Source organism: Sinocyclocheilus anshuiensis, unplaced genomic scaffold (assembly GCF_001515605.1).
Source record: "Sinocyclocheilus anshuiensis isolate Anshui unplaced genomic scaffold, SAMN03320099.WGS_v1.1 scaffold447, whole genome shotgun sequence".
In the NCBI taxonomy this organism is placed as follows: Eukaryota; Metazoa; Chordata; class Actinopteri; order Cypriniformes; family Cyprinidae; genus Sinocyclocheilus; species Sinocyclocheilus anshuiensis.
In genome coordinates, this window is record NW_015552615.1 from 3,929,626 (window position 1) to 3,947,074 (window position 17,449).

Below are 17,449 nucleotides of genomic sequence, written 5' to 3' on the forward strand. Positions count from 1 at the left end.
CTTGATTGACAGCCACACTAACGTCAGAGTGACACTGCTGAGGACATGTTCCCCTGTGGAGAACAAATCCAAGATAAAAACAGAGAGTACCAGGTAGTGTTTGCTCATGTGATAACAGCTAGCTAAATGTAAGGGTAATGTACTAATGTTACCGCTGTAATAACACACACCGTTTAGTTACTATTACAGCACAACCGGGTCCGTTTGCCATCATGTGAGAAGGTGCATCAAGGTCAAGCTTATCTTATTGGTCGATTCAGCAGATACCGAACATTAGCCAATGACATCACTCATAGGCTCATTCTAGCCCTTCATGACCAGTTATCTATTCAAAGAGCTGGTTATTTTATTATAGTCAGTGTGATGGAGACATTTAAGTTATGAGTTTTTACATCATAGAATCATTAGCTTGAGCATGAATGATGATTAGGTCACCCAAAAATGACTTTTCTGTCATAATTAACAGAACAAGAACAGGAGCTGAGGTTGCATGCTTCAATAAATGAATAAATATATATAAATAAAAAGTAGTTCATATGATTCTTGCACAATATTTTGAGGTCTTCTGAAGCTCATAACATGGCTTCATGTGAGGAACAAACCAAAATTTAAATCACTATTCAGTGATAATCATCTGTTGAGCTGTTAATTGCTGTGATCGAATCATTGAACTGAAGAACTGAATGAATCTGATTTGTGAATGAATCAAATAGAACGTATTATGAACAATTAATTGAAAAGGTTTAACTCCAAAGATTTGTTCACAAATCAGCCATCGCCGTGTCTCTAATGAGCTCTCATGAATGTGCCAGTCAGATGTCAAGATTTTCAGTTTCTGATATAATGTTCAGAATATAGTACATGAGACATGTACCACTTTTATGATGCTTTTGTGTCATTTTTAAAGCTTGAAAGCTTCATTCCCCATTTGTTGTAATTTTCAGAAAAATATTGGCCTGGTGATTATTTAAAACGTCTCTTTTTGTGTTTCACAGTGAAAAGAAAGTCACACTGGTTTGGAAACAACATGAGGGTGAGTAAATGGCATCGCTTGAATTTTTGCATGAAATATTTCTTTAAAGAAGCCACTGTTTTTATACCCCTGGCTGAATGGGATCAAATGAATGCCGTCTAGTGTTCCTTTAACTACAGAGTAATTTAACTCTGCAGATAAGACAGATTGTGTCAGTAGCGGGTCATTGGGTGTATATTACATGCTTTTGGCTCACACTAGATTCTCTCTGTCTCTTAATCACTCACTTATGCATATGTGTATGAGGACATATTTTCCCACCGCACAGAAGCTATTCTGAGTTGTGTTGGGAGATAGGCCAGATTACGTATCTGAGCGGCCTGTGTAGTTGATTGGCTGGCGGCTTCATCAAAGTCCAGAGCTCTGTTAGAGACGCCATACTGACAGCAGAGTATGGGGGTGTAATGTCAATCATTAGTGGTCTGGTTAATCATAAAGTTCATGAATTGCTCTTATTATAATAAATAGATTTTTACATTTTCTAAGAAAGTGAGTGGCAAAAACGATGCAAGGGCATTGCTAGGTGGTTGCCATGGTGTTTTAGGTTACTGGCTTAAGCCAAAAGAGTTCATAGTCTCTGATGAATTATGAACAATGGTTGCCTTCATCTTATCATACTTAGAATTTTTTGATTCAAAAGCATGCAAACTTATTTTAGTATCTTTAGTATGATATAATATCAAGCAGTGTTATTCTGATATTATTTACACTCTAAAAAATGCTGGGTTAAATATAACCCAGCGCTGGGTACTGATATTTTAAATTAGCTTTTACTTTTATATTTTCTGTTTTCATTTTAAGTTTTACTAGTTCAGTTTATTCTCTCTCTCTCTAAATATATATATATATATATATATATATATATATATACACACACATGCACTACAATACACATATAAGTTTGGGATCAGTTAGTTTTTTTATTCTTTTGTGCTCATCAAGGCTACATTTATTTCATCAAATATACAGTAAAAACAGTAATATTGTGAAATACTTTTAGAATTTAAAATAACTGTTGTCTATTTTAATATACTTAAAAAATATATATTCCTGTGGTGGCAAAGCTGAATTTTCAGCATCATTACTCCAGTCTTCAGTGTCACATGATCCTTTAGAAATCATAATAATATGCTGATTTAAAAATTGTAATCATTTTATTTAAAAAAAGTATTTAAAAAGAACAGCATTTATTAAAAATAGGAATCTTTTGTGACAATATTAGTCTTTACATCACTATCAATTTAACACATCCTTGCTGAATATAAGTATTTATTTCTTTTGAAAGGGAATGTATGTATATCTGATTTGCGTCTTTTATGATATATTATATTTTAATATTTATGTTTTTGTTATCAAGTTTTTTATGATACATTTATATTTTATTATATTATTATTTATTTTATTTCCGCTTATGTAAAACAATGTCAACAAATATCTTGTGTACACATCCATTTCAACCGCTTGGACTGTTTCAACCGCCTGCAGAACCTTTCCAAGAAATGGAAAAATCCTACAGGTTTGGGGCTGAGCTGAGGGTTAGCAGATGATGACAGATGTTTCACTGTCTGTGTGTGTGTGTGTGTGTGTGTGTGTGTGTGTGTGTGTGTGTGTGTGTGCTTTAGGAGTCAGGCATGCAGAAAGCAGGTAATAACAGCTCTCTACTGTATGCGGTTTAGTGAGTATGTAAACAATCATATCTGTTAACAGTGCTGAGTAAGTGCTTTGAATATTCTGTACATGAATGTACATCCATATCAGTCTTAGAATGACAATGTTAACTTAAGTAAACAAACCTTCATACCACTAGAGTTGAAGAACTCTCAGTGAAAGTCGGTGAGTCAGTCCACTCGACAGCCATCACAGCTATTTTGTAGTCGTGGAAGTACAGCTCCTGTTTGCTTGAATGGGAAGTCTGTAATATTCAAAACAGTGTGCTAATAACATGATACGATATTCTAAATATTAATATTTATATGCTAAAATTAAAAATGTTTCTGCTAATATTTAGAAACCTGACAGCTGGTAAATGTATGAACCACAGGAGAAGTGTTATCGAACATTCTAACACATAGTTCTGTTGATAGATTTTGAGCAAAGGATGCTGCACACTCTATTTGTGTTAGCATCTGCATAGTTTGGCTCCACAACAGATTAATTTTTACCTGAATTTCAAATGCAGTTCGGACATTGATAGCAGAATATTAAAAGCAGTAGATATTTTCTCCTTCCTTTAAAAGGCAAAGTTGGGATCAGTAAGATTTTTTTAAGTGTTTGAAAGATGTCCAAGCCTGCATTTATTTGATCAAAAATACAGTAAAACACAGGGTATCACTTTAGTATAGGGACCAATTCTCACTATTAACTAGTTGCTTATTAGCTTGCCTATTATTAACATATTGGTTGTTTATTAGTACTTATAAAGCACATTCTGAATGACCATATTCTACATACCTAATCCTACCCATTACCTACATTTAACAGCTACCTTACTAGCTATTAATAAGCAGCAAATTGGGAGTTTATTGAGGCAAAAGTCACAGTTAATGGTTTGTTAATAGCGAGAATTGGACCTTAAAATAAAGTGTGACCAAACAGTAATATTGTGAAAATTTATTACAACTTAAAATAACTATTTTGTATTTGAATATATTTAAAAAATGCAATTTATTCCTATCATGGAAAAGCTGAATTTTCAGTTCATTTAGTGTCACACGGTCCTTCAGAAATCATTTTGTGGAAACCATGATACATTTTTTTCAGGATTTATTGTAAAATATATTTATTTCTTCCAACAAATAAACCTTACTTTTCAATAGTACTGCATTTTTTTTATGCTTTGCCATATGGTATGCACAAATATACAGTTAGATGCAGTTTAACAGCTTGCACAAGCGCAATCCCTCATTTGGCACTAAAACTACCATCAGGTTTACTACAGACATGCAGGTGCGGACTCTTATTTTTGTGACCGACTTTATTGAATATGCATTTGTAGGAGTTTCCCTTTCAGATGCAAAAATAATGGGAGGAGAGCATTTAGATGAATAATGCAAGGTTAATTTACTAATGTTTGCGGTAGTCATTTTACTGATGCACCATTATTTACCTCTCAAAAAAAGCATAACCCATTTTGAGCCTGTGTTGTTAGTAGATTACCTGCACCTGATTGCTGTCGGCTCTGCTTCTGTGCAACCCTCTGCTAATTTGGTAGATTGCATTGGTCATTATGGAAATGATCTGACTGCGTCTGTGTTCTTTCATTTGAACAGTTCTTTCCACTCCCATTAGTGCTTTTATGAGATTGCGCTCTCACACTAATTTGCCCTGTTTAGTAAATCTGGCCCTAGTTCTGTATGTTCTGTATCTCACCGTCTGTAATGTTTGAGCGCTGTGAGGGTGTAACGTGTGTATTTAGCATGGATGGAGGCTGCTGAGATTAGTATGCATCCTGAATCCTCTGACAGTATGTATAAGGCAGTGGTCTTAACCATATAAACAGCTTAAATAAACACAAATGCCTGCTGTAAACGGTTCACTGGGTCAAATGGAGACCAACAGCTGGGAGAAGACACAAGTCCCTCTGAAAGACTGACATCTTTTACATATGGTGCAATGACGTTACCATATTTTTGGACATGTACCAAAATATTACCATGCTGCTTTTTGAATGAAATGCACAACTCTAGAGGACGATCGAGAGAGAACGGGGATGGGGTTTGGTGCACAGGAAGTGAGAAAGTGAGTGAAAGTTTATTCTCACAGATCAAGGAATGTGTGATTCAGTGTTGAGCTGTACGGGCTTGTTTTACCAGCAGTATCCTGTCGATGTCAAACCCATTAATGTACAGCTTCACACACACACAGTGTGTTCTTTGGATACTCTTACTGTTATTTCATGTCATTTATTAAATAACTAACCCCTTAGGCCTTGGTAAACAAATAAACCGCCGCCTCTCCCAGTTCCATGATGGATAATAGCAAAGCACAGATGATTTAGTTGGATTACATTCAATTGGATTAACTGATATCCTTGGTAGAACATGAATGAGCACATTCTTTCCCATAGGAAAGATGTGAGGGTGTGACTAGGTGATGAAATCTTTCCAAATGGAAGAGAGAGAGAGAGCGAGAGAGAGAGCCCTGTGGTAAAGGTGGACAATATTTGCATTTCTCAAGGAGTGGTTGTAAAGTTTAAGCCATCATCATTTATAAAACACACTCTTTCACTTTTTCTTTTTTACAGTTTCTTTCTCTCTTTATAAGTTGTATTGCTATTTTAGGTTATTACATTTTTAGGAATATTTGAATTAGCTTTTAGTTTTATTTTTTCAGATTTTATTTTACATTTAATTTATTTCTAAACAGTTTTAATGTATTAATTTAATTCATTTATTCGTTTTCTTTATGTTTTAGTTTTATTTCGGTTGGTAATTTTAGCGCTTTAACATAAACAACAAAACTAAATTTTAGTTTTAGTAAAGTTTTTCGTCTAATATTTAAATATTCATTTATTTCAGCTTAATTTAAATTAGCAAAAATGTTTAATAGTTTAGTTTTAGTTAACGATAACATCGCTGGACTAAGTTCAGATAAATGTGTGCATAATTATACATGCATTTAATACAATGTCATATTTATTGCAACATTGATTAACAGTGAACACATAAAAACAAACATTAATAACCGAATATAGTATATTAGTCATAAGTTGTGTTACATGATATTTACAAACACTTAATTAAAGAAGATCTGTTCTACATCCTAAAGAATGTCATGTCCCCCTTTTTTTTTTATTTTTATTTTTATTTTTTTTTTTTTGAGTACACTCACTAAAGTATGGAAGCCCGTTTCCGCCACTGAATAAAAAAAGAATTGCGAGTTTATATCTCACAATTCTGACTTTATAACTCGCAATTGCGAGTATAAAAGTCAGAATTGTGAGTTTATATCTCGCAGTTCTGACTTTATTTCTCAGAATTGCGACTTTATGTCTCGCAATTGCGAGTTATAAAGTCAGAATTGTGAGTTTATATCTCGCAGTTCTGACTTTATTTCTCAGAATTGCGACTTTATGTCTCGCAATTGCGAGTTATAAAGTCAGAATTGTGAGATATAAACTCGCAATTGCGAGTTTATATCACGCAATTCTGAGTAAAAAGTCAGAATTGCGAGTTTGTATCACGCAATTCTGAGTAAAAAGTCAGAATTGTTAGATAAAAAGTCGCAATTACCTCTTTTATTTTTTATTCAGTGGCGCAAACAGGCTTCCATACTAAAGAGGTGGAAAATGTGGACTGGATCAAACAAAAACTGGAGTTTTGATGGATTGGATTGTCAAACAAACTGACAACGTTATTTTTAATCCGAAATGTTGGAAAGGTCTCGTGTGCAGTTTAACTCATACTTAACCAAATTGCATTTTAAAGCATCATAGGTGTACTCTTGACAAGACAGCTTTTCCGAAACATAGGCAGCAACATTTTTTTGTTGCTAAAATCAGAGACAGAATTTTATTTTTAACACAGAGGACAGATTGCATTGTGATGGGGAAAAAATGCATTCAAAAGGGGAGAATGAGCCAAGAGAAATGTTGAATATAAATATATCTATTTCAAAACTGAGAATTATTGACAAAAATTGTTTAAAATGGGTTATTTTTGCTCAATATTTGATTGTGTTATGTATTTTATCTTCATTAAAGTTAGCTGCTTCTGCATTTCACGTTTGTATGGTTTGTACTGTCAAAATAAGAGTTGTTGGATATGCAGAGGTATATTAGTCTTTTATGGGTTCCTATGATAGTTAGGATGTAGACATTACCCTTGTTCTGTGGAAAGTCGTTCTTGAAGCTCGTTCTTGTGAATCTCATTAGGTTTTGGAACAGAGCTCTTGAGTAGCAAGCATCATGTCACCTCAGTGACTCACGTATAACAGGTACTGACCCATGTGAAGTGACTAAGACTGTGTATGAGTGGTTTAACAGATACACACTCTCAGGTGAAGTGTGTAGAGGTTTGTGTTGCAGTGGGAGGGGTTGCAGGGATGAATGCAGCATTTGTGGTTTTCTGAGTCAACATCACAGTTTAAAGTGCTAATACTGAATTGAATGACTGTCATTTTCTGCAGAGGTGCCATGAATAATGATTTAATTGCTTAAGTAACTGAATTATTTCTTTTTGAATGCTAACAGGATGGAAGTGAATGCTAATCTTCATCTTCATCAGCAAAGTTTTGTACTTTTTACTTTTACTTTCAAGTGTTTGTGTAGGTTTTTCTGTCTCTCTCTCAATCCTTTACACTTTACCACCTGTTGGACTGGGATTCCTCTCCCAAAGTCTTTCTCTAAAATCACGGGCTCTTTTTTTTTCTGCGAATGATGTAATTGAATCATAAAAAAACACTGTAATATACAGTAAAACTATTGACTACAGATATGATGAAACAATGATTTTTAAGTTTATTTCAACATATGGACGTATATAAGTTTGAGAGCAAAGAAAGGCTGACTCGACTTCATGGGAAAGGGTGGTTACTTTTGAGCGCTTTTGGCATGATTTACGGTTTCCATGGAAACATCGGCTTCTCTGATTGGTGGTTTGGAATTTGAAAACATACTTTGCTTGCTTTATGCTGCATCTGTGAGAAGTGTGTGTAACATAACAACAACTCAAAACTTGCTCATTGAACATTCAAATATACATTTTTGAAAAGTTAAACAGAATTATAATGTTGAATTAGATTGGAAATTTAACTCTTATGTATGATTTTATGGACATCTTTGTTTATTTTGGTATGACAAGCTATTTTTGGTTCTGCATTGGGTAACAATTTGATGTTCAATGTAAAATCTGGTTAATGAAGCAGACTCATCACCAGTTCAGAACCACTGATACAAATTTATGCTGTTTAATGAAATCTTAGGTTACATAGCCATAGTGTGCAGTTGAACTAAAATATCAAGTTAATAAGACATGCATTTGGTAGATTTAATCATTGAAATTGAATCACTTCAAACAATAAATATAAAAATGCAGCATTAAATATAAAGACAGAACATTAAGCTGAGTTGTAATGGCCACCTAAGATAATAATTAATATGTTGCTAAAGTGCGAGGTCAGATTACTATAAATAGGAGATGGGGAATCGATATATGAGTGCAGAGTGTCTGTATTGTAACCAGGGAGGTAAGAGATGAGAACAAGCTTCCACCATGCTTTTAAGGAGACATCCTGAGAAGATATCACGCTACACTCCATGTTATTTTTTGTGGGATATGGATATACAGCATGCACGATATGCTCACCGAAACCATGAATCATTCAGACCCCCAATCAAACAAAAGAGATTTGTGAGAAAAGCATTAAAGAAGACAGGAAAATTGTGCTTGGAGGCATTCAAAACATGTACTAACAGAATGTCAATGCTTTGTTTTTTGGCTTTGCACCAATCTGAATCCGGTGCGAGGAATTCCGGCCTGTGTGGGAGAGTATTTGATTGGTGTGAGCAGTACCAACTTGTACTTGTACAGGCCGGGTTTGGTCTGAAACAGGTTGAAATCTAGAGGGAATGGATTTTGGGTTGAGTAACTTGGTGGGATGTGTTTGCTGATAACGTTGTTCGCTGTGTTTGTGACTGTTGGGTAATGCACGTTTGGAATAACTGAACTGAATGTCTTGCCACAAGCCATGATCTTGCAAAATCAGGAAAAAAAGTCTGTTTATCAGGTGTTTATTCTTTTATTTACGTGGCAAATATGCTTTTCTCACACACACCCACATCCTTTAAAAGCCGCAGCAGCACACACTTACACTCTCATCATTATCTCTGACCTGTTTGCTCTTCAAGTCTGTCAGCTCACACCTTAGTTTGCTGCCTGGAGAGAGTGAATGTGTGTGTGTGTGTGTGTGTGTGTGTCTCTTGCCCAATTTGGTCATTTTAATATGCGTCATTGACTCATTTGCAATCGCAGGGGGTGCAGTAAAGGCAGTCTATGATGCTCTCATGTGTCCCTGGTCACACTTGCCAAGGTGTTCACGAGCCCATCATGTGTTTGTCTTTTCACTCTATAAAACTCAGTTAAAACCACCTGCAGCTCAACGCCTTGAGTAATCCAGCAGCCACATGCTTCGTGCAAAAAACACACTGATTACTGATCAGAATCAGATTCGTATCTTCTGTCAGCACTGATTAATGATCAGATTCAAACTTGTCATAATTTTTTCCAAACACGCATTAATATATTTTAATGTGAAAAACTAAAGGAGACATTTTGAAGAATGTTAACGCTGCACTTTTATCATAGAAAATCCTTAATGTTTCATAAAACGTATCATAAAAGAAAGTCATATGACTCTACACATGAAGTCTTATAAAGCCATATGATAACACTTTGCAAAAAAGCAAACATTATTGTGTGCATTGGGTAAGTAAGGTATAATGCACGGCTAGCTGTGCATTAAATGATTTTAATGCACGATGTGGAGGCCAAGTGGTTGCCTCCGTGAAGTGCATTAAAATCGTTTAATGCACAGCTATCCATGCATTATCCCGCTTATACCATGGTCCTTTGCCAGCATTGACAAGTTAAAGCTGTTAATTATGTTTTCTGCACAATATTTGACTGGACGGTAAAAATGACGGTTATTTTCGTCAGTTACAGCTCATTAGCGCTAGCATTCTGCCCGCTTCAAATCAGACACAGAGATGAAATAGTGAGGTAAGATCACATTTATTTGAATGAATTATAGCATTTATTTGAATTCATTATCGAATTCATTATCTCTCTACAAACAATGAAGCTGTGTTTAGTTACTTCAAAAGCAGCGATTTTTACCACCTCGTTGCTGAGGAATATCATGTAGCGATCTAGTATCTAGGCTGTTTTATTAATAAAAGTCGAGGGGCAGCGTGACAAGTTTCTGTGTGTGCGCAACGCGATCTACGACCTCCGACCTCTCTCTCTCTGTGTTTGTGTGTGTGTGTGCCTGTTTATGTGCGAGTGATGTGTGTGGATTTGTGTGCATCAATTAAAGCAGCGCATTAATATAGAATGGTGATTAAACTGACTTGGAGCAACTACCTGTGCATTAAACGGGTTTAATGCATACCTGCCAGCCAATCAGAATTGAGTATTCACTATTCATATTATTGATTTACAAATATTATTACTGTTCATTGTGTTCACTGTTCATTCACAATCCACCTTTAATGTTAAAAACTAATTAATATATCTTATATATTGCTCTTTTGTTAGTTTTGACTGCTTTTTTGTCCTCATTTGTAAGTCACTTTGGATAAAAATGTTTGCTAAATGACTAAATGTAAATATCAATTATTCAATTATCTGGAAAGAAAGAAGAAAGAAAGTAATTTAGAATGACACAGGAGTGAGTAAATTGTGACATTTAGGTTTCATTTTTGTGTGACTGTTCCTTTAAAGATTCAGTTAAGGACAAAGGTTTTTAGTTATCTGTATCTCCACTGGCCAGAGGCATCTGTAACACTATCATGTAAGCATAGAGACAGCGATATGACACATTCATTTACAATACGGCATAAACAAGAAGCTAAAATAAGATAAGGGCAACAGAAAATAACAAGCATCTGGAAGGTAGATGACTCATTGTTCTGAGAACAACAAAAAAGGGTAGTAAAATATTATTAGAAATGGTTGATAGTAAAGGTTCGGGCACACAATGTGAGCAACAATAGAGCAATAAGAGCTAATTGTTATTTTTTGCACCTAAGGACTGTAATACACAATAGGTCAAGATATCCAATGCTAAGGTGTTGACTTTCAGTAATAACAGAGATCTCTGTGCCACAGGTAAAGTAAAGTCCCAGAGAGAGAGAAGCCCCTCCACTCAACAGCCGGCAAATGGGAGGTCAGAACAGGATCCTTGTATCTTGAAACGCTTGAGCGCTAGTCATATGCCCTCGCCATAGTGACTCATAAAGTTGAAAAGAACCGTGACTAATATGACTCAAAGTGTAAACATAATGGACAAACCAAAGAGCATTGAAAATCTCCCTTCTGTGTAGACAAGGAGCGGCAAGGACCCAGTGACAGTTGTGTTGGCAGAGGGGAATCAACTGACCTACTTTCATGATGACGGGGTCTTGATGGAGCTGTAGCATAAATAAACGAATGTATTGAGTTTAAATTGTAATCTGTAAATTGTAAGTATTGAGTTGGATTGTAATCATACAACATAATTTTGAAGTTTGGACTGTTTATATGAATTTCAGTTTTTTTTGTATTGTGTATTGTCCTGTATTGTGTGTAACATTTCCAACTAGGGGCCAGTGTTACTAAACAGGGCAAATTAGCGTGAGAGCGCAATTCCAAACAGCGGCGATGGGCGTGGAAATTTCTGCCAGTGATTTACTAACAACGGCCAAATTAAAGAAAACAGATGCATTCCATTTACATATCGACCAATGCAAATTAGCGTAGTCGCAAATAAAGAAGCCACAGTACGTTGAAAAGAACCGGAGACCAAAAAATAAAGGGTTGCAAGAAGTTTTGATAGACCTGGTTTTGCGTGACTGCTAGTTAAAGGATCCAAGTCGTCTTTTATTTCCTGAAGCAAATTGAAAATAACATGGCTTGGCAAACATTATGTTCGGATAATGTGTTCTTTTGGCATTCCAAATAATGCCAACAAAACAAAATTAATATGTGTGGAAAAATCCTCTCCCTTCTGCCACATGCTCTCTGTTCTCTGTGGTGCCTTCTCCTAGCAACAACAATTACAGCCATTTCAAGCACAAAATAGTTTAAGACATGCTTTTTTGGGCGTTAAATAATGGCGCAAATACCAGTAATTTGACGAACGCAGACATTAGTAAATTGCGTTACGAGAGTCATTTAAGTAATATCCTCCCATAAATTTTGCGTCTGAAAGGGAAACTCCTACAAATGAGTATTCAGTAAGGTCAGGCGCAAAAATAACTGTGTCCATGCCTTTTCAGTGCTAATTCTTTACTGCGCGTCTTTAGTAAATCCTGACAGTACTATTTTAACGCCAAAAGACGGTTTGCACTGGCGCAAGCTGTTAGTAAAACTGGCCCTAGATTTTTACATGTTCTGAAAAAAGTGATAAGGTTTACTAGGGTATCCTAGGTGGTTGCCATGTCTTTGCCAGTTGCCAGGTTGTTGCTATGCAGTTGTGAGAGTGTTCTGGGTGGTTGCCATGTCTTTGCTCAGTTGCCAGGTTGTTGCTTTGCAGTTGTTAGGGTGTTCTGGGTGTTGCCAGGATGTTGCTATGCAGTTGCTAGGGTGTTGTGGGTGGTTGCCATGTCTTTGCCAGTTGCCAGGTCGTTGCTATGCAGCTGCTAGGGTGTTCTGGGTGGTTGCCATCTTTTTGTTCAGTTGCTAGTTCGTTGCTATGCATTTGCTAGGGTGTTCTGGGTGGTTGCCATGTCTTTGCCAGTTGCCAGATCATTGCTATGCAGTTGCTAGGGAGTTCTGGGTGGTTGCCATGTCTTTGCTCTGTTGTCAGGTTGTTGCTATGCAGTTGCTATGGTGTTTTGGGTGGCCAGGTTGTTGCTATGCAGTTGCTATGGTGTTTTGGGTGGCCAGGTTGTTGCTATGCAGTTGCTATGGTGTTTTGGGTGGCCAGGTTGTTGCTATGCAGTTGCTATGGTGTTTTGGGTGGCCAGGTTGTTGCTATGCAGTTGCTATGGTGTTTTGGGTGGCCAGGTTGTTGCTATGCAGTTGCTATGGTGTTTTGGGTGGCCAGGTTGTTGCTATGCAGTTGCTATGGTGTTTTGGGTGGCCAGGTTGTTGCTATGCAGTTTCTATGGTGTTTTGGGTGGCCAGGTTGTTGTTATGCAGTTCTGGGTGGTTGCCAGGCCATTGTTATGAAGTGGCTAAAATGTTCAGGGTGGTTGCCAGGGTGTTGCTATGCAGCTACTTGATTGATCTGAGTGTTTGCTAGGACATTACAGTGCAGTTGCTAGGGTGTTTTTGGTTTTCCAGACTGTTGCTATGCAGTTGCTAATGTCTTCTTAGTGGTTGATGGGCATGTAATTTACAGTTTTTATCACCTGCAAGATGAAATCCTATTTGAGCACCTTTCCTCAACATGAGTTATGGTCTAAAGATGAATGGCCCGCTGAAGGTTATCTGTTTGTATAAATCCCTGCACACTGATGTGTACTTACTACTTACTGTAATGTAAGTGTGTAAAATGACTAAACTCGGCAGCACTATATAACGCTGCAGGGAGAGGTGTATCAGGATGTGGCTCAGAGCTTCTCAGATTTAGTTTGCAACACAAGTAGTGTGACACAGTTCCAATTTTACCAGAAAAAAAACTAGTTTTACACACACACACACACAGCCGTACACATGCAGCACAGCATTCGCTTGTGTTTTTCACCCACTTCCTGTCATCAAAGAGAGTACTTCCTGTTTTTATTTGGCTCCTGTGGTTACACGTTAATTCTGGATGCATTTTGTTTTACTATATGTGACCTCTGTCTGGCATAGATCAACACTGTTTATCAGCTGTAAACAAAGAACTGATGGACAGACTCATCAGTTTTACCTGCAGGAAACTCAAGGAGCTCAAATCTGAGAATATAGCCATTTACTAGAAAAAAAATACTAGAAACAAAATGTAATTTTAATGTTGTACTAAATTTTAAAGTATATGTTAATGTAACTAGATTTTTAAATCTAAATACATGCTTAAAGTCTAAATAAAATGTTATTTTGCTATATGGGACATATTTTGCATTCAAGCCCCAGGCGAAAAACAAGTGCACTTCCATAATGTACTTAAAATGCTCTATTTTCACGCACTAATTTTGTACTTAATATACTAAAAATGATTCTTTAGTACTTCTTAAGACAGTCTTAAGAACATCCACACCTTGAATATGAACTAAAATGTGCTTTCAACATCTTTCATACATTAGTACACTCAAGTGTACTACAAGTGGTAACTAAATACATTTTTAATACAGAGTATGTTAAAAGCACATTTCAGTTCATATTCATGGTGTCTTAAAATTACACAGCTGAGTACACTTAAATGTTCTTGAGATTATTTTAAGAAGTACTAAAGAATAATGTTTAGTATATTAAGTGCTATGGTGTTTTGGGTGGCCAGGTTGTTGCTATGCAGTTTCTATGGTGTTTTGGGTGGCCAGGTTGTTGTTATGCAGTTCTGGGTGGTTGCCAGGCCATTGTTATGAAGTGGCTAAAATGTTCAGGGTGGTTGCCAGGGTGTTGCTATGCAGCTACTTGATTGATCTGAGTGTTTGCTAGGACATTACAGTGCAGTTGCTAGGGTGTTTTTGGTTTTCCAGACTGTTGCTATGCAGTTGCTAATGTCTTCTTAGTGGTTGATGGGCATGTAATTTACAGTTTTTATCACCTGCAAGATGAAATCCTATTTGAGCACCTTTCCTCAACATGAGTTATGGTCTAAAGATGAATGGCCCGCTGAAGGTTATCTGTTTGTATAAATCCCTGCACACTGATGTGTACTTACTACTTACTGTAATGTAAGTGTGTAAAATGACTAAACTCGGCAGCACTATATAACGCTGCAGGGAGAGGTGTATCAGGATGTGGCTCAGAGCTTCTCAGATTTAGTTTGCAACACAAGTAGTGTGACACAGTTCCAATTTTACCAGAAAAAAAACTAGTTTTACACACACACACACACAGCCGTACACATGCAGCACAGCATTCGCTTGTGTTTTTCACCCACTTCCTGTCATCAAAGAGAGTACTTCCTGTTTTTATTTGGCTCCTGTGGTTACACGTTAATTCTGGATGCATTTTGTTTTACTATATGTGACCTCTGTCTGGCATAGATCAACACTGTTTATCAGCTGTAAACAAAGAACTGATGGACAGACTCATCAGTTTTACCTGCAGGAAACTCAAGGAGCTCAAATCTGAGAATATAGCCATTTACTAGAAAAAAAATACTAGAAACAAAATGTAATTTTAATGTTGTACTAAATTTTAAAGTATATGTTAATGTAACTAGATTTTTAAATCTAAATACATGCTTAAAGTCTAAATAAAATGTTATTTTGCTATATGGGACATATTTTGCATTCAAGCCCCAGGCGAAAAACAAGTGCACTTCCATAATGTACTTAAAATGCTCTATTTTCACGCACTAATTTTGTACTTAATATACTAAAAATGATTCTTTAGTACTTCTTAAGACAGTCTTAAGAACATCCACACCTTGAATATGAACTAAAATGTGCTTTCAACATCTTTCATACATTAGTACACTCAAGTGTACTACAAGTGGTAACTAAATACATTTTTAATACAGAGTATGTTAAAAGCACATTTCAGTTCATATTCATGGTGTCTTAAAATTACACAGCTGAGTACACTTAAATGTTCTTGAGATTATTTTAAGAAGTACTAAAGAATAATGTTTAGTATATTAAGTACAAAATTAGTATGTGAAAATAGTGCACTTTAAGTACATTATGGAAGTGCAATTTTTTCACTTGTTAATAAGATGGGTTTTCCCTAGCGAAAAATAAATATACTAAAATGTTTTTGAAATACTAAGAGAAAAAAAATGTCATGCTAAGTATACTACAAATACATTTATATTTATGTACTTAATAAAAAATTATCCCTGCAAATATGCTAAACTAGTATACTTAAAGTCTGCTAAATTGGAACAACTAATTTTGTACTTAATGCGTGCAGAAGTAGTGCCGAAGTACACCGAAGTATGTTTGATTGTGTTAAAGTGGAACTATTGCAAGTATAGCCTACTTCAGGTACACTTTAAAAATCTTGCATTTAAAGACCGATATTATTCAAAGATCATACAATCCTCATCAATAGTGACATTAAAACACATTTTAGGCTTAATATTAAGAAATGTGCATTGTGCACAAGTAGTACTCCAAAATAAAGTTTAATTCTAACTTTTATATCAGTAAATACGTCAGTAAATATTTTAATAGATGTTAACAATACTTAGTATGAAATAAATGTATTTTAAATATATTACTTTTTTTTTACTAGGGTTGTCTTGCATTTATTATGCCATTTTCACATGAACTTCTTAACCTTTGGTTTCATTTTTGCTGTGAAGTGGCCTGTACAGATGTAAGGGAAAACACAGGGTTATGAAGAAAGCGTAGGAGGAACAATGGCTCGAAAAAGGACACCCATGCTCCTCTGCTCGACTTGGGAGGGGTAAAGTATACTTAAGTTACCCATTACGGCATTAGTCACGGTAAAAGCACAGTATTTTACCACTTGTAGTGGCGGAAATGCTTGTGTGAGAAAGTTACAGTATGATTGGCATTTTAAATGGAGGAAATTCATTAGCAAGAGCCATTTTTTTCTGCCATATTTAATGCACATACCCTAAGACCCATCACAGCTTTTCACACCATAGATCTATTCACAGAAACTCTCTTTCATCTCGGCGGCATCTCTGTCTCAATTCACACATAGCTGAGACAGAAATAGCAACCATCCCTAAAATGGCATTTGGTGTGAAGACAAGACTCATGACAACTCTCCTTTGATCATACTGCATTTTACAGAAGAACAATAAGTACTTGTACTTAACATTTCATGCTCTCCATCTTTCTTTCAGGAAGTCAATTTGTCCTCCTGCACTGCTTTGGCAAGAAAAAGCCATCTGAAGGCATGAATGTAAATAGAGCATAGGTCTGTGGTTTATTGGAGAGAGAACCTACGCAATAAAAAACAAAGGGCCTACGTGTTACAGCAAAAGCCTACGCTAAAGGGAAATCTCACACTTTTATGCAGTGGTGTTTATTTGTGTTGCCATTGTGGGCCGCTCTCTATTGCCGCACCACTGAACTACAGTCCTGAGAGGAAGTTTCCAGTGCGGTCATCATGACGAGGGTCTTGGAGTCCAGGAAGTTCATGCAGGAAGTTTTAAACACTTTTTCATATATGTTCTATTATATATTTTGGAGTGTTTTGGGGGTTTAATTTTGCAATAATAACTATATTTATTTTCTTATACTTAGGGTATTATTAGCAAGACAAGTATTGAAATTTGGTGTGAAACTCGCTGACAATCAGACAATAAAATGTTGAAAACATTCCAAACTTATTTTGAGTTTATATCGCAGTTCTGACTTTATTGCAATTGCGAGTTTATATCTAGGAATTCTGACTTGTTTCACAGAATTGTGAGACATAAACTCTCAACTGCGAGTTATAAAAGTCCAATTATGAGGGAAATAGTAGTTTCTTACAACTGCGTATTATAAGTCAGAATTGAGAGATATGAATTGTGAGCTTTTATCTCAATTCTGACTTTATTTCTCAGAATTGCCAGTTCATATCATGCAATTCTGACTTCATAACACCCAACTGCGACTTAATAACTCGCAATTCTGACGTTTCTGATGTAATTCTGATGTAA

At 36.0% G+C, this 17,449-nt stretch overlaps 1 long non-coding RNA gene across 1 annotated transcript; it reads left to right on the forward strand.

Annotated features, from left to right (window-relative positions):
* Positions 1 to 978: 978 nt before the first annotated feature.
* On the forward strand, positions 979 to 17,083 carry LOC107666051 (uncharacterized). Its single transcript, XR_001631626.1, has 3 exons — positions 979 to 1,033; positions 16,133 to 16,236; positions 16,646 to 17,083. It is a non-coding gene; the product is annotated as an uncharacterized LOC107666051 (long non-coding RNA).
* The last annotated feature ends 366 nt before the right edge of the window (positions 17,084 to 17,449 follow it).